Source organism: Tamandua tetradactyla, chromosome 2 (assembly GCF_023851605.1).
Source record: "Tamandua tetradactyla isolate mTamTet1 chromosome 2, mTamTet1.pri, whole genome shotgun sequence".
In the NCBI taxonomy this organism is placed as follows: Eukaryota; Metazoa; Chordata; class Mammalia; order Pilosa; family Myrmecophagidae; genus Tamandua; species Tamandua tetradactyla.
In genome coordinates, this window is record NC_135328.1 from 23,245,888 (window position 1) to 23,264,418 (window position 18,531).

General features: G+C 38.4%; 1 protein-coding gene across 2 annotated transcripts in view; it reads right to left on the reverse strand.

Annotated features, from left to right (window-relative positions):
• The window catches only part of LOC143667035 (olfactory receptor 13C9-like), a 713,098-nt gene that overhangs the window by 358,640 nt on the left and 335,927 nt on the right, over nucleotides 1-18,531 (reverse strand). The window lies entirely within an intron of this gene.

The window sequence follows — 18,531 nt, forward strand, 5'->3', positions numbered from 1 at the left end:
AGGTCTGTGCCATGGAAACCTATTGTGCTCCAGTTTTCTTACCCTTTTATTCTAATTGCTAGTAAGGGATCTTTATGGAGCAATAGTTGGAAAAAGCAGTGGCTTGAAGGACCTAGATTTAGTCTTGACTCTGTGTCTTATTAGCAGTACAGATCTTGGACAAGATATTCAATATCTCTGAGCATGACATGTCTTAATTAAAATGGGTTAACAGTGCTATTCTATAGTTTTGTATGTTTTTTTTTTTTTTGAGGATTAACAAAACTACCTGAATGTCACTTGGCATTGAGATGTATGTTAGTTTAATTTGAACCCCTATGCTGACATTCTCTCATTTTCTATAGTAAGTAGTAACAGCTAATTTTAAGTGATGCTCGTAAGTATCCATGGTATTTCCCTTATTCAGTAATTTCTTATTGCCCATGACTTCCTCACTGTTTTATTCACGACTTTACAAATAAAATAAATTATTCAGAATTCTTCTCAATTTCTCTCTTCTGAAAAGAACTCTCCCCAAGTCTGTTCTAATCTACTTCATTTAAACATTAGTGTAGTATTTTGAATTTCGCTGCTTATAATAGATAGTGACTTATTTGGTCTCTAGTTTTCCAAACAAGGGACTCAATTTAGACACAAGTGCAAATGTCTCTATTCAGCATTTCCTTTCTCCAATATTTTTCTAATTTTTTTTGTGTTCACGTACTGATGTCACTGGAGCTGTGCTTTCTCAAAATCAGGTGACTTCTTAGCTTCCTTCTTTTTGAGCTATAGCCATGCTACAGAATCCACAGTAAAGTATCCCACAATCCCAGATGACTGCTAGTAGAGATTAGGGAGACAGAGCAGAAAAAAAAAAAGCTTTCATTCCCAATAGAAACTTCTGTTATATATATGTATCAATAGTAATCAATTTACCACATAGGTACTCTTAAACCTTAGGGCCCTACATATTTCCAGAGGACCTGCCAGTGGCTCTGGTAGCCAATTAAAATTATCTCTTGTTTTCTTCTATGAGACTGTAATCCCAGAAGTGATTTAAAGTTGAACCTTTAAATCTTGTTGAAGGTAGTAACTTTTAGATACATTAGGGATAATTTCTCAAAGACTTATTTGTACTTATTAAACTGTAATTTTTCTTTTTTTGAATAAATTTTATTTCTTGTTATACAAATAATGTATATCCATTGTAGAAAATTTGGGAAATTAAAAAGGAGGAAATGAACATCATCCATAACTTTAGATATAACTACTGTTATTTTTATATATTTTTATGTGTACATTGGATATAGCAGAAAGTTGAGATCACGTTACTTTTTTTTTTTTCCTCTTTTCTTTATTGGCTGGAATGGTTTTGATTGGGGTTTGGCAAGTTATGTTAGGTAGCAATGTCTAACTGAAGCTTGTGTAAGAGTGACCTCCAGAGTAGCCTCTTGACTCTATTTGAACTCTCTCAGTTACTGATACCTTATTTGTTACACTTCTTTCCCCTCTTTTGGTCAGGATGGCATTGTTGATCCCATGGTGCCAGGGTCAGACTCATCCCTGAGAGTCATCTCCCATGCCACAATGGAGACTTTCACTCCTGGATATTATGTCCCATGTAGAGAGAAGGGCAATGACTACACGTGCAGAGTTGGGCTTAGAGAGAGTGAGGCCCCATCTGAGCAACAAAAGAGGTCCTCCAGAAGTAATCTTAGGTTATAGGTAGGCTAAGCTTCTCTGCTACCTAACATAAGCTTCACAAGAGTAAGCCTCAAGAGCAAGGGGTTGGCCTATTGATTTGGGTATCCCTAAAGTTTGACACAGTGTCAGGGTATTCTCTGATGGTAAAGTTTAATAGTTTCATATTTTTTCTCCCATTCCTCAAGGGACTTTGCCAATACTTTTTGATAATCTGCTTAATATGCTCTAGGATGTACCATGTTTCCAGACATTACATTAAACTATACAGGATTAAAGAACCTCTTTCTTATTCTGGGCTCCCTGTGTTTCAATTGTTCAAATGAACTATACAGATAGGTTGAGTTAGATTATGTACTACAGAAAATTTAGGTTCCGGACCAGATAAACATTTCTTCCTTTAGTCTCAAAGAGTATGTGTTGTTCTAAAATATAGACAATGTCTTCATTACCCTTGTGTTCTGAATTACTTTAACTCCGACCTGATCGGCTTTGTTTTTAATCTCTAAATATCAGGTTATATATATATATCCACCTCTCAAAATCCAGAAATAATAATTACCACCCTCTGATTATTTAAGAGTGTGTTTTTTAACCTGCGTATATTTGTGTATTTCCAGTTCTCTGCCCGTTATTGATTACCAGCTGTATTCCATCATGTTCAGAGGAGATGCCTTATATGATGTCAATCTTTCTAAATTTATTGAGACTGTTTTGTGATCCAACATGTGGTCTGTCCTGTAGAATGATCCATTAGCACTTGAGGAGAATGTATATCCTATTGTTTGGGAGTGCAAAGCTTTGTATATTTCTTTTGAGTCTCATTCATTTATCATATTAATCAAGTTCTCTGTTTCTTTATTGATCCTCTGTCTAGGTGTCCATCCTTTGATGAGAATGGTAAATTGAAATTTCCAACTATTGTTGGAGACTATTCCTCTCTTCAGTTTTTCCATTGCTTGCCTCAAGTATTTTAATGCACCCTGACTGGGTACACATTTATTTATGATGATTATTTCTTCTTGAGTTGTCCCTTTTATTAAAACAAAGTGTCCTTCTTTGTCTCATAACAGTTTTGCATTTAAAGTCTATTTTTTCCTATATTAATATAGCTAATCCACCTCTTTTTATTATTATTGGTGTGGAATATCTTTTTCTAGCCTTTCACTTTCAACTTATTTGTGTCCATGAGTCTAAAATGAGTCTCTTGTAGACAACATATGGTTGGATCATTCTGTTATATGTATCCCACCAATCAGTGTCTTTTGATTGGGGTGTTTAATCCATTAAAATTCAAATTTATTATTGTAAAGGCAGTATTTACTTCAACAATTTTATGCTTTGGCTTTTATACGTCAGACGTGGTTTTTTTTTTTTTTTTTTCTTTTGTCTCTCTTTTAACCCTTTTAGTTATCCTTACTGATAATCTACATTTCTACAGTGTACTCCAAGCCTCTTTTTCCTGTCTTTTCCTTTCAGCCTGTAAAACATCCTGTAGGGCAGATCTATTATTGATGAATTCTCTGTTTCTGTTTGTGAATATTTTAAACTCTCCCTCATTTTTGAAGGACAGTTTTTCCAGATAAAGAAGTCTTGGCTGGTAATTTTTCTCTTTCAGACCGTTGAATATGTCATACCACTGCCTTCTCACCTTAATGCTGTCTGATGAGAATACAACACTTAATCTTGTATGATAAATTGATTTTCTCTTGCTGCTTTCAGTATTCTCTTTCTCTTCAGCATTTGATGTTCTGATTTGTATGTGCCTCAGATTAAGTTTATTAGAATTTATTCTGTTTTGAGTATGTTGTACTTCTTAGATATTATATGCACCTTCAATACACTTGAAGATTTTTGTCCTGAAATATCATTTTTGTCCCTTTTCCCTTCTCTTCTAGGACACCCATGATGTGTATGTTTGTGCACTTCATGCTGTCATTCAATACTCTGAGATCTTGCTCTATTTTTCCCATTCTTTTTTCTACCTGTGAGATTGTAATTGTCCTATCTTCTATTTTTCTTTTTTTTTTTTTGCATGGGCAGGCACCAGGAATCAAACCCAGGTCTCTGGCATGGCAGGCGAGAACTTTGCCTGCTGAGCCACTGTGGCCCGCCTTCCGGTGAGTTTTTAAACTCTTTCATTGTGACTTTCATTCCCATAAGTTCTGTTATGTTTCTTTTCATACTTTCAAATTATTCTTTATGTTTACCCAGTGTCTTCTTAGTATCTTTTATCTCTTTAGACATATTGTCCTACATCTCCTTGAATAGATTTTAGAGATTAGTTGAACATCTTTGATTAGTTGTTCCAAATTCTGTGTCTCCTCTGAAGTTTTAATTCATTCTTTTGACTGGGCCATATATTCCTGTTTCTTAGTATAGCATGCAGTAGTAGATTTCTCCCTATACCCCTCTTTTATTGATTCTTTGTACAAAATTCAGACCATTGAAGTTGTTCATGCAAGAACTTTTTATATGTGTAGTGTTAATCAGTGACATACATAGCTCTCTACAACCCCTTTCAATTATGCTCACCTTCAATAGGGCAATGCAGCATATAGACTTACTAATCAACTGCCTTCACTTCTATCCACTCCATTATATTTAAGTTCAACCTCATTAGCAAACCATTCACCTATCTCTAGCTTCTGTGTATCTCTAATCCCTTATATTCTATATTATAAGCCTCTGAATTTACCTTTGTCAAGGTCACAGTAGCAAAATTATACAGTATCTATCCTTTCATGTTTGGCTTATTTCCTTATATACTCAAGGTTCATCCATGTTGTCACATGCTTCAGGACCTCATTTAATCTTATTGCTGCATAATATTCCATCATATGTATGTGCCACATTTTGATCATCCAGTCATCTGTTGATGAGCACTTGGATTGTTTCCATCTTTTTTTTTTTTTTTTTTAAAGGAAAGACAGAGAGAAGGAAGGAAGGAAGGAGGAAAGGGAAACATTTTTAAACATTTTCTTGTTTTATTGTATTCTGTTTCTCCGTTTTTGTTACATGGGGTGGGGCCGGGAATCGAACCGAGGTCCTCCGGCATAGCAGGCAAGCACTTTGCCCGCTGAGCCACCGCGGCCCGCCCTGTTTCCATCTTTTGGCAATTGTGAATAATGATACTATGAACATTAGGATGCAAATGTTTGTTTATGACACTGCTTTCAGGTCTTCTGGGTATATACCAAGTAATGGTATTGTCAGATCATAGGCAACTTGATATTTAGCTTCCTGAGGAACTGCCAAACTGCCTTTATAGTGGCTGTAACATAATACCTTCCAACCCGCCGTGCATAAGTATCCAAATTTTTCCACATCCTCTCCAGCATTTGTAGTTTCCTGTTTGTTTAATGGCAGCCATTCTTATAGGTGTAGTTTTGATCTGCATTTCTATTATAGCTAATGAAAATGAGCATCCCTTCATGTGTTTTTTAGCCATTTGTATTTGCTCTTTGGAAAAATGTCTATTCATATCTTTAGCTTATTTGGTAATTGGGTTGTTCTTTTGTTGTTGAGTTGTATGATTTCCTTATGTATAGAGGATATCAAACATTTATACAATATGTGATTTCCAAATATTTTCTTCCATTGAGTTGGCTGCCTCTTAACTTGTTGGCTCAAAATCACTTGATTTTAAGAAGTTCCCATTTATGTGTTTTTTTCCTTTGTGTTTGTGTTTTGGGTGTAAAGTTAAGAAGCTATTACTAGGTCTCGAAGATGTTTCCCTATATTTTCTTCTAGGAGTTTTATGATACTGGTTCTTATATTTAGGCCTTTGATCACCTTATTTTTTTCCCTTTAATTTTTGTATAGGGTGTAAGATAGGGGGTCCTCTTCCATTTTTTTGGCTATTGATATCTAGTTCTCCGATGCCCATTTATTGAAAAGATTATTCTTTCCCAGGTCAGTGGATTTGGGGACCTTATTAAAGATCAATTGACCATAGATTTGGTGGTTTATCTCCACACTCTTTATTCAATTCCATTGGTCAATACTTCTGTCTTTGTGCCAGGACCATGCTGGTTTGACCACTGTGGTTTTGTAATAAGCTTTAAAATCATGAAATGTTAAGCCTCTCACTTAGTTCTTTTTATTTATTTATTTTTTAGGATTTTTTTTAGCTATCTGAGGTCTCTTTCCTTTCCAAATGAACTTAATAACTAGCTTTGCCAAGTCTTCAAAATAGGTTGTTGGAATTTTGATTAGTATTGCATTGAATCTGTAGATCAATTTGGGTAGAATTGACATCTTGATGACATTCAACCTTCCTGTATGTGAGCAGGGATGCCTTTCCACTTATTTAAATCTTTGATTTTTTAGCAGGGTTTTGTAGCTCTCTGTGTATGTTTCCTTTACATCTTTTGTTAAATTATTCGTAGATACTTGATTCTTTTAGTTGCTATTTTGAATGGACCTTTTCCTTAATTATCTCCTCAATTATGCAATTGTTTGTATGTAGAAACATTAATGATTTTTGCACATTAATCTTGTATCTTGTTACTTTGTTGAATTTATTTATTAGCGCAAGGAGTTTTGTCATAGATTTCTTGAGATTTTCCAAGTATAGTATCCTGTCATCTGCAAATAATGAAATTTTAATTTCTTCCTTTCTGATTTGATATCTTTTTTTATTTCTTTATTCTGCCAGATTGCTCTAGCTAGAACTTCTAGTACTATGTTTAATAATAGTGGTGACAGAGGGCGTCTTGTCTCATTCCTTGTCTCAGATCTTAGGGGGAAGGCTTTCAGTCTCTCACCACTGAGGATGATGCTACTTATGGGTTTTTCATATATGCCCTTTATCATATTGAAGACATTTCCTTTGATTCCTACCTTTTGAAATGTTTTTATCAGAAAAGGATGCTGAATTTTGTCTAATGCTTTTCAGCATCAATTGAAATGATCATGTGATTTTCCCCTTCAATTTGGTAATATGCTGTATGACATTAATTTATTTTCTTGTGTTGAACCACTCTTGCGTCCCTGGTATAAACCCCACTTGGTCATGGTGTATAATTCTTTTAATGTGTAATTGGACTCAATTTGCTAGTATTTTGCTGAGAAATTTTGCATCTATAATCATTAGGGAAATTGGCCTGTAGATTTCCTTTTTTTTTGTAGCATCTTTACCCAGTTTGGGTATTAGAACGATGTTAGTTTCATAAAATGAGTTAGGTAGTGTTCCTCCTCAATTTTTTGGAAGAGTTTAACCAGAATTGCTCTTACTTCTTCTGGAATGTTTCATACAATTTCCCTGTGAAGCCATCTTGCTTTGGGTTTTTTTTTGTAGGAAGATTTTTGAAGAACTGATTGAATCTCTTTACTTGTGATTGGTTTGTTGAGATCTTCTACTTCTTCTTGAGTTAGTGTACATTGTCGGTGTATTTCTAGAAATCTGACCATTTCTTCTAAGTTGTCTAGTTTTATAGCATTTAGTTTATAGTATCCCTTATGATTTCTTTTATTTCTTCGGGGTCCATGGTAATGACCCCCTTCTCGTTTCTCATTTTATTTGGCCCTCTATCTTTTTTTCTTTGTGGGCCTAGCTAGGAGTCCACCAATTTTATTGATTTTCTCAGAGAACCAACTTTTAGTTTTATTGATTTTTCTTGTTCTCAAATTCATTATTTTTGCTTTAATCTTTGTTATTTTTCTTCTATTGTTTTGGGGTTAGTTTGCTATTCTTTCTCTATTTCCTCCAGGTGAGCAGTTAAGTCCTCAATTTTTGCTCTTGTCTCTTTTTAAATATAAGCATTTGGTGCAATAAATTTCCCTCTTAGCATTGCCTTTGCTGCATCCTATAAGTTCTGATGTGTTGTATCTCATTTTCTTTCATTTCCGGATAACTACCAGTTTCACTAAAAATTTCTTCTTTGACATACTGATTGTTTAAGACTGCATTATTTTTTAAAAAGTTGAAAAAGTGATCAGACTTTGATGGGATAGGAATGAAGCTGATCTGGATAAGACTAAGGTATATCAGAATACAAGGATGATATGGTATATATTTTAAAACTTAAGCTTCTGTGTCAGACCAAAGGAAAAGATGTTTATTTGGTACAAATTAAAAAAAAATTTTTTTGTAGTGCATTATCTAATTTTACTTGTATGGTTAATTTTTGTATACACTGTAATTACATGGACTCTTGAATAGTGAGTGAGATCTTGGTAGTTTGTTCAGGTTAGTGTGATGCCCAGATACATCCTAGTGTAATTTGGGCTGAGAATTAAAAGGTATTTGCCAAGTCCCTTTGGGAAACTGGGGAGAAAGAAGGAAAACTTCCCCATCTGGGGAGTTCCTGATATTCTTGCAAGCAGTGGGGACAACAAATTCAGTAAGCTGAGCACTCGATCTTGGGGATCACCTGTTTGAAACTTATTCCTGCAAAGGAGAAGCAAAGTCTTCATATAATTATGCCTAAGATTCAAACTGAGACTGAGAGACCTTTTTTGAGCTCAGACATGGCCTCTCTCTCTAAGCCAACACTGCAGGTGAACTCACTGCTCTTCACCCTGGGGGTGGGACATGACTCCCAGGTATAAATCTGCCTGGCAACATGGGACATAAATCCTATGTTGAGCCTGGACCCAACATCATGGATTGAGAAAGCCTTCTTCACCAAAAGGGGGAAGAAATGAATGAGACAAAATAAAGTTTCAGTGACTGAGAAATTTGAAACAGAGTCGAGAGGTTATCTTAGGTTAATTAGGCTAACCTTATTAATAATCTTAATAAGGTTATTCTTATGCTTCATATAGATATCCCTTTTTAGTTTATGGTGTATTGTAGTGGCTAGAGGAAAGTACCTAAAACTGTTGAACTGTATTCCAGTAGCTATGATTCTTGAAGACAATTGTATAACTATAAAGCTTTTACAATGCAGCAATGCGATTGTAAAAACCTTGTGGCTGATGCTCCTTTTATCCAAGGTATGGACAGGTGAATAAAAAATAGGGATACAAAATAAATAAATAATAAGGGGGGATAAGAGGTAAAAAATTGGATAGGTTGCAATACTAGTGGTCAGTATATCCAAGAAACAGAAGGGAAAGGGATATGCAATGTATTGTATTTTTTCCATTATTCTTATTCGTTTTATTTTCTGGATTAATGCAGATGTTCTAAAAATGACCATGGTGATGAATACACAACTATGTGATGATATTGTGAGCCATTGATTTTATGCTTTGGATGGACTGTATGGTGTGTGAAGATAGCTTAATAAAAATATTTTTAAAAGAATAAAAGGATGGGGCCAGATGGGAATTTAATCAAACATTCCATAAAGAACTAACAACAATTCTGCTCAAACTTTTCCAAAAAATTGAGGAAAAAAGAAGTCTAGTTAACTCATTTTATGAAGCTAATATCATTTTAATAACAAAACCAGGTAAAGATGCTATAAGAAAGGAAAACCATAGACCAATCCCCCTTATGAAATTAGATACAAAAGTTCTCAATAAAATATTAGCAAATTGAATCCAACAGCACATTTTAAGAATTATACACCAGGACTAAGTGGGGTTTATACCAGGGATGCAAGGATGATTCAACACAAGAAGATCAATTAATGTAATACAGCACATTAACAAATCGAAAGGGAAAATCACATGATCATCTTGATTGATGCTGAAAAAGCATTCGACAAAATTCAGCATCCTTTTCTGATAAAACACTCCAAAAGATAGGAATCAAAGGTAACTACCTCAATATAATAAAGGGAATATATGAAAAATTGATAGCCAGTATCGTACTCAATGGAGAGAGATTGAAAGCTTTCCCCCTAAGATCAGGTACAAGACAAGGATGACTGCTGTCACCACTATTATTCAACATTGTGCTAGAAGTTCTAACTAGAGCAATCAGGCAAGACATAGAAATAAAAGGCATCCAAATTAGGAAGGAAGAAATAGAACTCTCATTATTTACAGATGATGTGATACTATACCTGGAAGATCCTGAGAAATCTACAGCAAAGTTACTTGAACTACTAAAAAATTCAGCAGAGTGGCGGGATATAAAATTAATCTGCAAAAATCAGTAACGTTTCTATACACAAGCAATGACCTAGCTGAGGAGTCAGCTAAGGAAAAAATTCCATTCAAAATAGCAACTAGAAGAATCAAGTACATAGGAATGAACTTAACTAGGGACGTAAAGGACTTGTACATAGAAAACTACATAACACTGCTAAAAGAAATCAAAGGAGATCTAAATAGGTGGAAAGACATTCTTGGCTCATGGATAGGAAGGCTAAATATAGTTAGGATGTCAATTCTCCCCAAACTGAGCTACAGATTCAACACAGTACCCATCAAAATTCCAACAACCTACTCTGAAGATTTGGAAAAGCTAATTACCAAATTCATCTGGAAGGGAAAGCAACCCCAAACAGATAAAATATCCTAAAAAAGAAGAACAAAGTAGGAGGATTAACACTTCCTGACTTTAAAACCTATTATAAAGCCAAGTGGTCAAAACAGCATGGTGCTGGCACAAAGATAGAAACATCGACCAATTGAATCGAATTGAGAGTGAAGAAATAGACCACCAAATCTATGGTCAACTGATTTTTGACAAAGCCCCCAAATCCTCTGAACTGGGATGAAATAGTCTTTTCAGTAATTGGGCATGGAAGAACTGGATATCAATAGCCAAGAAAATGAAAGAGGACCCCTATCTTACACCCTACATAAAAATTAACTCAAAGTGGATCAAACACCTAAATATAAGAACTAGCACCATAAAGTTTCTAGAAGAAAATGTAGGGAAACATCTTCAAGACCTAGTAATAGGAGATAACTTCCTAAACTTTACACCCAAAGCACAAGCAACAAAAGAAAAAATAGATAAATGGGAACTCCTGAAAAGCAAATTCTTCTGCGCCTCAAAAGACTTTGTCAAAAAGGTGAATAGGCAGCTAACTCATTGGGAGAAACTGTTTGGAAATCACATATCAGACAAAGGTTTGATTTTTTGTATATACAAAGAAATCATACAACTCAAAAACAAAAGAACAAACAACCCAATTGTAAAATGGGCTAAAGATATGTATGGGCATTTTTCTGAAGAGCAAATACAGATGGCTCAAAAACACATGAAGGGATGCTCATTTTCATTGGCTGTAAGGAAAATGCAGATCAAGACTATAATGAGATACCACCTCACACCTATAAGGATGGCTACTATTAAACAAACAGGAAACTATAAATCTTGGAGAGGATGTGGAGAAACTGGGACACTTATGCACTGCTGGTGGGAATGTATAATGGTGCAGCCACTATGGAAGACTGTTTGGCAGTTCCTTAGGAAACTAAATATCAAGCTGCCCTATGACCCAGCAATAACACTACTTGGTATATACCCAGAAGAGCTGAAAGCAACGACACAAGTAAACATTTGCACACCGATGTTCATAGCAGCATTATTCACAATCACCAAAGATGGAAGCAAACCAAATGCCCATCAACAGATGAGTGGATGAACAAAATGTGGTATATACATGCAATAGAATATTATGCAACAGTAAGACAAAATGACAGCCTGAAGCACATGACGAGATGGATGAGCCTTGAGAACATAATGCAACTAAGTTAGCCAGACACAAAAGGATAGATACTATATGATTCCACTTTTATGACCAGCATAAAAGTATGATCAGAGGCTTATAATACAGACTGTATGGGACTTAGAGATACACAGAAGCTAGAGATTCATGAACTGTTAGCTAATGAGGTTGAACTTCAATCTAAGAGAATATAAAAGAATGAAGGTGGTTCTCTAGTGGGTCTATAAGTAATATTACCATATTGAAGATGAACAAGATTGAAAGGGGTTGTATAGTCAGTCCTACGTGTCCCACTGATTAACACTAGAAATATGAATTAGTTCTGGCAAGAATTACTTCAAAGATATGATTATTGTATAAAGAGTGTTTAGGTTTAGGGCACAGGGGAAAACTGCTATTGCATGCTATGAGCGATGTTCAAAAGGAAACCATCAGCACTACCACAGCAACAGAGGAGGTAAATAATGGAGGGAGGAACAAAAGTTAAGAGGAGGTTCAGATTTCCTATTTGGTGTGGGTGTGTTTATTGGTTTTCTTTCTCCTGGGAACAATGAAATTATCTAAAATTGAGAATATTGATGGACTGTGGACTTTAGGCCTTCTACTTGATGCCTGATGAATGCAGGTGCCTGAAAGATGCAGTGATGGAGAAGTAGATTGGTGAACAATGGTGTATACTTATGAACTAAGGTTTTTTTGTGCTGCTACTGAAAGGAACAAAGTCGTGATGCATGAACGATGTGAATGAACATGTGGAACATTTGGTGAGACAAAATAAGCCAGAAACCAAAGAACAAGAATTGTATGGTCACCTTTAGAAAATGCTTATAAGAAAACAGGGGCCTAGATTGTAAGCTTTTAGAGTAGCCAGATTATGTTCACAGCGGTGATTATTATTTCTGGATTTTGAGAGGCTGTTGTATATATATAACCTGATATTTAGAGATAAGAATGAAGCTGAACAGGTTGGGGTTAAAGTAATTCAGAACACAAGGGTAAGGAAGACAGTGTCTATATATTAGAACCACACATACTCTTTGAGACCAATGGAAAAAAAGGTTTATTTGATCTGGAATTGAAATTTTCTATAGTGCATAATCTAATTCAACCTATCAGAATAGCTCATTTGAACAATTGAAACACAGGAAGCAGAGAATAAGAAAGAGGTCATTTAATCCTGTATAGATTATTGTAAGGCCTGGAAGCATCCTAGATTACATTAAGCAGATAATCAAAAAGTATTGGCAAAATCCCCCGAGGGATGGGAGAAAGACTATGGAACTATTAAACCTTACCATCAGGGAATATCCTGATATTGTGTCAAACTTTAGTGATACCCAAATCAATAGGACATGCCCTCAATCATAGGGCTTATTCTTATGAAGCTTATATAGGTAGCGGAGAAGCTTAGACTACCTATAGGCATGCCTAAGAGTTACTTCTGGAGGACCTCTTTTGTTGCTCAGATGTGGCCTCAGCCTCTCTAAGCCCAACTCTGCAAGTGAAATCATTGCCCTCCCCCTACGTGGGACATGACATCCAGGGCTGAAAGTCTCCTTGCTGACATGGAAGATGACTCCCAGGAATGAATCCAGACCTGAACTGTGGGATCAGCAATGCCATCCTGGCCAAAAGGGAGAAAAGAAGTGTCATTAATAAAGTATCAGTGTCAGAGAGAGTTCAAATAGAGTCAAGAGGCTACTCTGGAGGTTGCTCTTATGCAAGCTTAGGGTAGATCTTGCTACCTATCATAACCTGCCAACCACCATCCAGGACCATTCCAGCCAATCCTAAAGAACAACTAGGGTACTATATAAGATTCCACAAGGATTCCAGGCACTAGAGTAACTTTCCAGAAACCACAACCTCCAGATGGGTCCCTGGTTCAGATAAGTCCTGAAACCTAGCCCAGCCTCTCAAGAACATCAGACAGTTCCATATCCCTACCCTATATTATTGACAGACTGTTCCAATATCAAAAATTTAGAATTGCCATAGCCCAAACAACCCTAAAGAGAGGTATGGAAAGATAAAAGGTGATGGTGGAATTATGCAAAGAAGATAGGACTTAACATATGAATATGAATGCTGAATCATTAAATTGATATCTCTTTTAGTCTCCAGTATTTTAGAGCAGCTAGAAGTAAAAACCTAAAATTGTGAAATTGTAACCCATGTGTCATGGTTAGGGACAGGTGTCAACTTGGCCAAGTTGCGGTACCTGTTTATCTGATTGGGCAAGCGCTGGCCTGTCTGTTGCAATGAGGACATTTCATAGGATTAGGTCATGATCATGTCAGCTACATCCACAGCTGATTCCATTTGTAATCAGCCAAAGGGGAGTATCTTCTGCAATTAGTGATGCTAAATCTAATCATGGGAAGACTTTTAAGGAGGACTCAGAGGAGATAGGTTCCATTCCTGCTTTGGCTGGTGAGCCTTTCCTGTGGAGTTCATCCAGGCCACCCATCGGAGTCATTGGCTTCGCAGCCTGCCCTGGCCCTGTGGATTTTGGACTCTGTGTTCCTATGGTCACGTGAGACACTTTTATAAATTTTATATTTGCAAGTGTTCCCTGTTGACTCTGTTTATCTAGAGAACCCTAACTAATACATCTTGGTACCGGGAGTGGTTCTTAAGAAACAGAATCTTAAAAATGGGTTTTTATGAATGGTTTTCTACTCTGACTGGACTCAGAGACACTAAGGACTCTGCTTCCTGTAATCAGATGACACTCCCAATCCATGGAGTGAGTTGGCAAAGGAGATAGTCAAAATATCATCACTCGATTCTCCTAATGCTTCGCTTGTACGAAGCCAGACTCTGGGGGATAATGTTTTTGACACCTTTACAGAGTTTCATAGAAATAAGAGTTATAGAGATGTTGGTTGGTTGTTGTTAGATACACTGTCTACATTAAAGGGTGAAAGGGATGGGCTTAAGGTTTCAAACGAGAAGCTTAAGCGCCGTCTGAAAGATGTAGACGTTTCTATGAGTATCCTGAAGGAAAATCTTATTTCCTGTAGCCGTAGACTTGAGATCTCTGAAAATTAGACTCAGAATCTTATTGTTAGAGTAGCAACTTTACAACGTAAACTGAAATCTCAGTCTTGCATGGTGTCTGCCGTTAAAGTGAGGGCATTGATTGGAAAGGAGTGGGACCCTGAAAAATGGGATGGTGACATATGGATTGCTAATGATGTTGGGGGTGAGGTTGAAACCCTAAGCCATGCTGAGCCTTCTCTAGATAACCCTGTAATAGTCTGCCCTGAGGACATAGCCGCCCCACCTCCAGCCTGCCTTGAGGAATTGGCCACCCAACCTCCTCCTGAAGGGATTAGCCCTAGAGTTATTAATCCTGTTTCACCAGATGAAACTGCAAGTGAAGGCCCTGAAGCAAATGGCTTGGAAGATATTTCTAATTCTTTTCATGACCCACCCCCACTCCCCCTCATTTCTTCTAGACCTATAACTAGACTAAAGTCCCAACAGGCCCCTAAAGGTGAGGTACAAAGTATCACACATGAGGAGGTACGTTATACTCCAAAAGAACTGTGTGGGTTTTCCAATTTATATAGACAGAAATCAGGGGAATATGTGTGGCAATGGATTTTAAGAGTGTAGGATAATGGTGGGAGGAATATAAGGCTGGATCAGGCTGAATTTATTGATATGGGCCCACTAAGCAGAGATTCTGCATTCAATGTTATAGCTCGAGTGGTTAGAAAAGGTGTTAACAGCTTGTTTGAGTGGTTGGTTGAAACATGGATCAAAAGGTGGCCAACATTACCTGAGGTTGAAATGCCAGAACTTCTCTGGTGTAATGTAGATGAGGGGATCCAGAGGCTTAGAGAGATTGGAATGTTAGAGTGGATTTATCATGCAAAGCCTGCTCTTACACCCCAGGAATGTCCAGAGGATGCACCTTTTACCAGAACAGTGAGAAATAAATTTGTGACATTAGCACCATCATCCCTCAAGAGCTCTGTGGTTGCACTTCTCTGTAGGTCAGATATTACTGTAGGAACTGCTGTCACTGAGCTGGAATCCTTAAACACAATGGGAATGACAGGATCCCGAGTTGGCAGAAGCCAGGTGGCAGCACTTAATCACCAAAGACAGGGTAGGCGCGGCTATTATAATAGACAACAAACTCAAAGGAGGCATCAAAATTATATGACACGCAGAGATTTGTGGCATTGGCTAGCAAATCATGGGGTGCCAAGAAATACAATAGAAGGGCAGTCTACTAAATTCTTGTTGGAGCTATATAAACAAAAGAGTTCTAGGTCAAGGCAACAGAAGTCTAACCTGAATTACAAAAACACAGAGTCACGGCCCCTTAATCAGTTTCCAGACTGGAAACAGTTTACAGACCCTGAGCCCCTTGAATGAAGGGGAGGCCAGGTCCCTATGGGGGAGAAACCTGTTACACTGCCGCAAATTTATACTGTTAATCTTCCTCTAAGTCTTCCCCAAGGAGACCGACGGCCTTTTACCAGGGTAACTGTGCATTGGGGAAAAGGAAATGATCAGATATTTCGGGGATTATTAGACACTGGTTTAGAAGTGACATTAATTCCAGGGGACCCAAAACGTCACTCTGGACCACCAGTCAGAGTGGGGGCTTATGGAGGCCAGGTGATCAATGGAGTTTTAGCTCAGGTCCATCTCACAGTGGGTCCAGTGGGCCCCCGGACCCATCCTGTAGTTATTTCCCCAGTTCTGGAATGTATAATTGGCATAGACATACTGAGCAACTGGCAGAATCCCCACGTTGGTTCTCTAACTTGTGTAGTGAGGGCTATTATGGTGGGAAAGGTCAAGTGGAAGCCACTAGAACTGCCCCTATCAAGCAAAATAGTAAATCAGAAGCAATACCGTATTCCTGGAGGGATTGCAGAGATTACTGTCACTCTTAAGGACTTGAAAGATGCAGGGGTGGTGATTCCCACCACATCCCCATTCAACTCTCCTATTTGGCCTGTGCAGAAAACAGATGGGTCTTGGAGAATGACAGTGGATTATCGTAAACTCAACCAGGTGGTAACTCCAATTGCAGCTGCTGTTCCAGATGTAGTATCATTGCTTGAGCAAATCAATACATCCCCTGGTACCTGATATGCAGCTATTGATCTCGCAAATGCTTTTTTCTCAATAGCTATTAGTAAGGACCACCAGAAACAGTTTGCTTTCAGCTGGCAAGGTCAGCAATATACTTTCACTGTCCTACCTCAGGGGTATATCAACTCTCCAGTCCTGTGTCATAATCTTGTTCGCAGAGACCTTGATCGTTTCTGCCTCCCACAAGACATCACACTGGTCCATTATATTGATGATATCCTGTTGATTGGACCTAGTGAGCAAGAAGTAGCAACTACTCTAGATTTACTGGTAAGGCATTTGCATGTCAGAGGATGGGAGATAAATCCAACAAAAATATAGGGGCCTTCCACCTCAGTAAAATTTTTAGGTGTCCAGTGGTGTGGGGCATGTCGAGATATCCCTTCTAAGGTGAAGGATAAATTGCTGCATCTGGCCCCTCCCACAACCAAAAAAGAGGCACAACGCCTAGTTGGTCTTTTTGGATTTTGGCGACAACATATTCCTCATTTGGGTGTGCTACTCCAGCCCATTTATCGAGTGACCAGAAAAGCTGCTAATTTTGAGTGGGAACCTGAACAAGAGGAGGCTCTGCGACAGGTCCAGGCTGCTGTACAAGCTGCTCTGCCACTTGGGCCATATGATCCAGCAGATCCAATGGTGCTGGAAGTGTCAGTGGCAAATAGAGATGCTGTCTGGAGCCTTTGGCAGGCCCCTATAGGAGAATCACAATGCAGACCCTTAGGATTTTGGAGCAAAGCCTTACCATCTGCTGCAGATAACTACTCTCCTTTTGTGAAACAGCTTTTGGCCTGCTACTGGGCCTTAGTAGAGACTGAATGCTTAACCATGGGCCACCAAGTTACCATGAGACCTGAGTTGCCTATCATGAGTTGGGTGTTGTCTGACCCACCAAGCCATAAAGTTGGGCGTGCACAGCAGCACTCTATTGTAAAATGGAAATGGTATATACGAGGTAGAGCCAGAGCAGGTACTGAAGGCACAAGTAAATTACATGAAGAAGTGGCACAAATGCCCATGGTTTCCACTCCTGCTGCCACATTACCTTCTCTTTCCCAGACCAGAGCTATGGCCTCTTGGGGAGTTCCTTACAGTGAATTGACTGAAGAAGAGAAAACTGGGGCCTGGTTTACAGATGGTTCAGCACGATATGCAGGTACCACCCGAAAGTGGACAGCTGCAGCATTGCAACCCCCTTCTGGGGTGTCCTTGAAGGACAGTGGTGAGGGGAAATCCTCCCAGTGGGCAGAACTTCGAGCAGTGCACCTGGTTGTTCATTTTGCTTGGAAGGAAAACTGGCCAGAGGTGCGTTTGTATACTGACTCATGGGCTGTTGCTAATGTTTTGGCTGGATGGTCAGGGATTTGGAAGGACCATAATTGGAAAATTGGTGACAAAGAGGTCTGGGGAAGAAGTATGTGGATAGACCTTTCTGAGTGGGCTAAAAACATGAAGATATTTGTGTCCCATGTGAATGCACACCAGAGGGTGACTTCAGCAGAGGAAGGTTTTAATAATCCAGTGGATAAGATGACCCGTTCTGTGGATACCAGTCAGCCTCTTTCCCCAGCAACTCCTGTTATTGCCCAATGGGCTCATGAACAAAGTGGTCATGGTGGTAGGGATGGAGGTTATGCATGGGCTCAGCAACATGGACTTCCACTCACCAAGGCTGACCTGGCTACAGCCACTGCTGAGTGCCCAATCTGCCAGCAGCAGAGATCCACACTCAGCCCCCGATATGGCACCATTCCGCAAGGTGACCAGCCATCTACATGGTGGCAGGTTGATTACATTGGACCACTCCCTTCATGGAAGGGGCAGCGATTTGTTCTAACTGGAATAGACACATACTCTGGATATGGGTTTGCTTCCCTGCACGCAATGCTTCTGCCAAAACTACCATCCATGGGCTTACAGAATGCCTTATCCATCGTCATGGTATTCCGCATAGCATTGCTTCTGATCAGGGAACACACTTCACAGCAAATGAAGTGCAGGAATGGGCGCATGCTCATGGAATTCTCTGGTCTTACTGTGTTCCCCATCATCCAGAAGCAGCTGGATTGATAGAATGGTGGAATGGCCTTTTGAAAACTCAATTATGGTGCCAACTAGGTGGCAAAAACTTGAAAGGCTGGGGTAA